We start from the raw sequence: 6,505 nt of genomic DNA, 5'->3' as shown, positions 1-6,505 counted from the left end.
TGTGCACGCGTGCATTTTGTTTCTGTTCTCCCCAGTCTTTGGCTTTTCTAGTCTTTCCACCCTGACTCCCATGATGAGTCTTGTTGAGTGATGTAGATGTCCCATTTTTATCTGAACGTTCTATTGACATTTACTCTTGGCATCGTCAGTTGTGAGTTTGTGTTAACTGCCGTCCACTGTGTGAAGAAACGTCTCTGATTAACTATACTAATCTATGGGTGTAAAAATAGAAATTTTGAGGACATTTTGATTCTGTGTCCTTTTAGCAGAATAACAGTAGTGCATCACCCCTGGGGCCTGTGAGCTCCTAAACCATGACTTTTGACCAGAATTGCAGTTTGACTGAGAAAAATGCACCTTAGACATCTGTTTTGTTGTGTATGTTTTTCAGCTGGGCATTTTCAGGCCTATCCCCAAGTCTATCCTTTGCTGTAACTTTCGCTCCAGATCTAAGCTTCTGAGGAACCGTGGACCAACAGGCATGCTTCGTACTGATGTCGTCCTACAGCGTCTTCCGATTACAGCTTCCTCTGTCCACTTTAGTTTTAGTTCATCTGTATTTTGTTGTTTTTTTTTTTTTTTTCCCATGAACTTCGTGAAATCAGTAATCTCCTTGCCTTTTGGGGGCTTAAACTTTTTAAAGATTTTATGGTAAACATTACTTTTTTTCCTGCTTTGCATACTTATGTGAGTTTTAACTTCACAATAGGGTACCAAATAGGTCCACTATGTCCAATAACTCTTGTGAACCATATCCTCATTGTGTGCCCTTTCTCGTGAAAACCACTAATATGGTCTACATGCATCTGTCTTCAGTAGTATTTTAAACAGTACCACACTATGCAACCTTTTGAAACTAATTTATTTTACTTAGGATATTTTGAGATTGGTCTAGGGTGATGTGTCTGTCAGTTTCTCTTGTGCCCTTTCCTCTCATCTTTTACTGCAGTAGGAGGAAGCAGGAGAAACTCCTGAGGTCAGGCACCATCTTTGCTGTCTTGGTAATGAAGAAAATTAACTCACTCTTCACATCTTTTCAGACCTGACATGCCACGTTGTTTCAAGCACCAGAAATGTAGCAATACAGTTTTACAAGTATATGTCAAGTTACATTTGAGCTTCTCCATCTCCCCACTTGAGAGCCAAAACTCTATAATAATCCCTGGAGTGTGCTTGCTTTCCTTTACACCTGAAGCTTATAAAACTGTAGTTTGCCTTTTCATTTTCAATTTAGAGTTAGCCTTGCATGTCAGAATTGTGCTGCATCGGTTCACTGAAGAGTCGATACAAGTCTAAGGTGGGTCCTAGGCTATCGAGCATTTAGAAGCTGTGTGTTTAGATTGCTTTGTCTTCTACTTGTAAAATTGGGATTTCCTCACCTATTTGACATTTTGTTTTGAGAAGTAAAAGAAGTGATAGATGAAAAGCATGTAGAAAAATTATACCAACCTAGGTATTTTGGCTAGTTTATTGTAACCTTGACCCAAGCTAAAGTCATTTGGGAAGAGAACATGAGTTGAGAAAATGCCACTACCAGACTGGCTTGTGGGGTATTTTCTTTTTATTTTTTAAAACAATCGTATTTTACATATGGATCCCATGTGAGGAGGTCCCAGCCTCAGTGGGCAGTGCTATTTCTGGGTATATATAAGAAAGCAAACTGAGCGAGTCATGAGCAAGCGTAAGCAGGACTCCTCTGTGTCCTTTGCCTCAAGTCCTGACTTCAGGTTCCTGCCCTGTTTGCCTTCCTCCCCTGGCTTCCCTCAGTGATGGAAACATAAGCTGAAATAAACTCCTCTGCAAACTGCTCTTGGTCATGGAGTTTTTATCACATCAATAGAAACTGACACATATTTTTACCAGATAGTGAGGATATTTATAGACTTGGCCATGTTTTGGGGGAAGATTCTGAGGGTACTAGAAAAACTGTTGAATGCTGAGAGCTTAGTGGACTGTTGTATGCCAGCTTGGAAGTAGAGTGATGAAGACAATGAAAGCCTGGGTTATAAAAAAATCAGAGAGAAGTTTTGAGAGTCTCTTAAAGACTCTTGAGCCTCATCAGCTGGAACTTAAGTGTTGGCTGTGATTAACAAGTGACCAGTACCACCAAGTAAGAGCCTTAGCATTACTAGGATAGTTGATGCTGATTATCAGTTGAAAATTGGTTGTAATTAAGAAGAGACCAGTAGCTGGACTTGATGGCACAAGCTTTTAATGCCAGCACTCAGGAAGCAGTGGCAGAAGGATCTCTATGAGTTCAAGGCTAGCCTGCTCTACATCTGACATAGATCCTGGAGGGCTGATGGGGGGGGGGGCAGCAGCATTTTCTTGGGGTCAGCCCACATGACCCGTATTTCAGAGAGGGCCAAGGATGCATCTCATTTTGGCAGCCAACTTCTGCAAGAGTTTCCCAAGTGGCCCTGGTCTTGAGGACAAAGGGGTCATGGAGAGCAGCTGAAGCTTGGTACTGGTAGAGGCCATTAGTGAACGTGTAGCCCAAGTGTAGTCCTAGAAGCCCTAGGACTGATAGTTACAGATGGAAGTTTAGGTGTAGCGCCATGTAGTAAGGTCAGAGTCCCTGAAAAGAGCCCAGGTGAGGCTCCTAATAAAGGTGCAACCCAGTTGCAGTGGAGACCCCAATATTTTGAAGATGTTACTATTTTAGGATGACCACCAAGGACAGCAGCATCCATGGAGTGAAACTGCTTGGGCTTGTGCCTCCTAGGAGACAGTTTATGTATTGTGTATGACAGAGAAATGTCACTGCCAAGTCCTTTGGAGCCCAGAAGATCGTGAGTAAATCCCAGAATTCTGACATTAAAGTTTATACTGTTGGACTTTGGTTTTGTTTTTATTTGATTGTGACTGGGCCCTGGTTATTCCCTCATGGAATAATACAGGTATCCAACATTTGAGATACTTTGTACTTTAAGGAAACTTTGGAGTTTTATCAAATTTTGAATATTTTAAAGAGACTTTGAACTTTCAAGTGTTTGCATTTTTAAAGACTGTAGGAATTTTTAATGTTGGAATGTTTTAAGCCCTGCGTGATGGTGCATGCTTTTAATCCCAGCACTTGGGAGGCAGAGTTCCAGGACGGCAGAGTTCCAGGACAGCCAGGGCTGTTAAACAGAAACCCTATCTCAACACACACACACACACACACACACACACACACACACACACACAGAGAGAGAGAGAGAGAGAGAGAGAGAGAGAGAGAGAGAGATCCTGTCTCAGACACTCACATCAAACAAAAATTTGTAATGTTTTATATTGTGATGTTGATATAATGGTGAGATTTTGGGGGATGTGGGATGAACAAGAAAGAAAAGGTTATGGCCTAATGGTGATGTGTTTGTGTCAAACTGACAAGGGGTCAATTGTACTGGCTATATTGGGAGTTCTAGAGACTGTGTTCTGGACTCCTACACACACTTCTGGAACAAAAGAAGCACTTTTATGTCTTATTTATTATAGACAGTGTCTTACTGTGTAGCCCTTAATGACCTTGAACTCTACGTGTAGACCAGGTTGCCCTAGAACCAGAACTCTACCTGCCTTTGCCTCTTGAGTGTTAGGATTAAGATGTGCACTACTAAACCTTCTAGTAAATTACCATCTTCACTTCCATCTTTCCAGTGGATCTTTTTTTTTTAATATTTATTTATTTATTATGTATACGATATTCTGTCTCTGTGTAAGCCTGCAAACCAGAAGAGGGCACCAGACCTCATTACAGATGATTGTGAGTCACCATGTGGTTGCTGGGAATTGAACTCAGGACCTTTGGAAGAGCAGGCAATGCTCTTAACCGCTGAGCCATCTCTCCAGCCCTCCAGTGGATCTTTATGTGCATTTGTTGCTATCTCTCCTGAGCTCTAGGTTATTTACTCTTTCTCTTGAAGAATGATTAACATTGAATTCATCTGTTAATAACACAAAACTAGTAACTATTCCATATAAACCTGGATCTCCATTTGTTGATGTTGGGGGTGGAATGAATACTGGGGGTTGTGCCCAGAGCCTACTGGGCTACATACACCCCTTTCCCAAGGAGTTTTACACTACTCTCCATGGATTGCTGGATAGACTGACTATCATGAATTTATCTAGAAACCAAAAACTTTTCAGCTGCTTAAACTAAGTAAGTCACAAACTACTGGTTTTGCAAAGTATTTGTTTTTAATGTGCTGCTATAGGGCACTTTCAAATTTTGCTGTTGAAAGCATGAGGAGTCCATCAAAAGCTACAAGGAGCAGTGTGAAATAGGAGTTGTGTATGGAAGCCTAACTTAAATGGTCTATTTCCAAATTAAAATAATCTTCTAAGGGAATGAGCAACTGTGTTGTCTGTTGCTGGTAATGCAGATACTTGCCTAAAATGGAATTAAAAAAATATAGCACCAAAGAAACACACAAATTTAAAGAAGTCTTTTTGTTCTGAAGACGAGAATGGGATAGTAAACATTTTTTGCTTTGTATATGTGCTTTTTTTTTTTTTTAAATGGAACGTGTTTGTAGACGGAATGATCCAGCAAGAGAAAATTGTACTCCTAAGTGACAGGACTATAAGGATCTGTATTGACAGTAGGTCCTTTTAATGTGACCTCCTGGTTCTTTTTGGACAGTCAGTATTCCTAGGTCTGTCAAACAGTATGCATTCACGGTTAGCTAGTGGGTCTACCTTTAATTTAATAGCTCTAGGGGAATGGTAAGTATACAGTCTTTCCTGGGGAAATTTATAGCCTGTGGTAAAATGAAAAAAAAAAAACCGCACAAACTAATGAATTCCAATTACAGAAAATAAATGTAGAAAGCTCCTTAAACCCCCAGCCATTGGCGTATATGTTAAAAATGCTCAAAGATTTGGTTACATTGAATAATTCAGGGGTGGTAGAAAATAAGTCGGTCACGATGGGTGTTTATAAACTTGGTAAGCAAGGAAAATTGAACTGTGTTAGGTAACTTGGGCAAATTAACAGAGTAGATAAAAGGACAGGTATTGGCACAAGACACCCCAAGACCAAGTTCTCAACACAAAGAAGATTATTTGCTCCAGAGGGACAAAGCAGGGAATAAGAGACAAAGACAGGAGATAGAGGAGGGAGAAGGGGAGAGGTACAAGGGAGAAAGGAATATTTGTCCCAGAGGGACAAAGGACTACTTCTAGGTAGAGAGGAGACAGATGTGGCCCATAGGCAAATGACCGTAGTCTATAAAGGTAAAGGGAGAAACCCCTGTTAGGACAAGGTGTTTAATCTTTATTGGATGTGCTAATTAGATGAGCCCAAAGGGAGTTTTGATTGCTGGAGTTCAGTACTTCCCATAGCTGAACCTTGGTAGTCAGCCTTAGGAGGAGGAAGTGGCCAAATAATAGCCCCTAGTGGCTAACTTTAAGAATATAATCTACCTTTAATCCCAGCACTTGGATGTCTGTGAGTTCAAGATCTACTAAGTGAGTTTCAGAACTGCCAAGCCTGTTACACAGAGAAACCCTGTCTCAAAGTTAAAAAAAAAATTCTCAACAATTTTTAGCAAGGAAGAGGGAATGGTGGAAGGGCAAGGCCTGCCAGAACCATGTTTGGGCCTGCTAGAGCCCCTTCAGTAGTTTATGAAAAAATACTTTAGGATTTGAAGGACCTAAGCATTACCAGTTTTTATTTACTATTGTTGAATCCATTTATCATTAGCTTTTACCTGAAATGGCAATGAGATTATTTCTAAGTTTGTAAACGGATGGAAAGACATTTGTTGTAATGCTGGGAAGATTGTTTTTGCTTGTACATATATGTGGATGAGCAGAGAGAATAAAGGCAGTTGTAAGGAGGAATAATTAAGCAAGACCGATGCAAAACGCCGACAGCCTATTTAAAATACACAACTCCAGTCTAGAATGTAGTGTCTTGTTCATCTGAGAAAGCAAGAGGCAGGCGGTGTTTGTGTTGAACCTCAATTAAAAATATACTCCCCTCTTTTCAGCATTTTCCTAGACTCATAATGAAGTCAATTTCACAGTCTGAGAACACAGGAAGCGCTTCCAGCACGTGAAGTTTAGCGAGAGAAAGTGCTAGATACCTGTGGATTCCAACACTGCTTTTTTCTAGTACGTTCTCAGCACAAAGACACTCTCCCCACTTTCATCTGTGGAAAAATAAACCCCCAAACTGGACTGTATTCGTGTTGAGAAGCTTTTGTATTTTTTTAAGCTTGCATGCCGTAGCTTGGTCATCCATTGTTCTTTCAGTCTGTAAGCAGCAGCTCAAAGGTCTGCTCAAAAGACAAGCTAATTTCCGGAAAGCCTGGTCTGACTTCACCAAAGAGTGAAGGGCTGCAGATGTATGCCCTCCTCCCGGAGGCGGCGTTTGCTTTCCTCTAACCACAGTCTGGGACCCGGCTGCTGGCCCCGCAGCGCCGAGACAGGGTGCAGAGGGACCGGAGGGCCAGTGCTAGAGCGGCTCCGCCGGGGGCAGCCGCTCTGTTTCAGCTTCTGCTCTCTATGGTCT

Source organism: Myodes glareolus, chromosome 4 (assembly GCF_982192425.1).
Source record: "Myodes glareolus chromosome 4, mMyoGla1.1, whole genome shotgun sequence".
In the NCBI taxonomy this organism is placed as follows: Eukaryota; Metazoa; Chordata; class Mammalia; order Rodentia; family Cricetidae; genus Myodes; species Myodes glareolus.
This window is presented reverse-complemented; position numbering follows the sequence as displayed.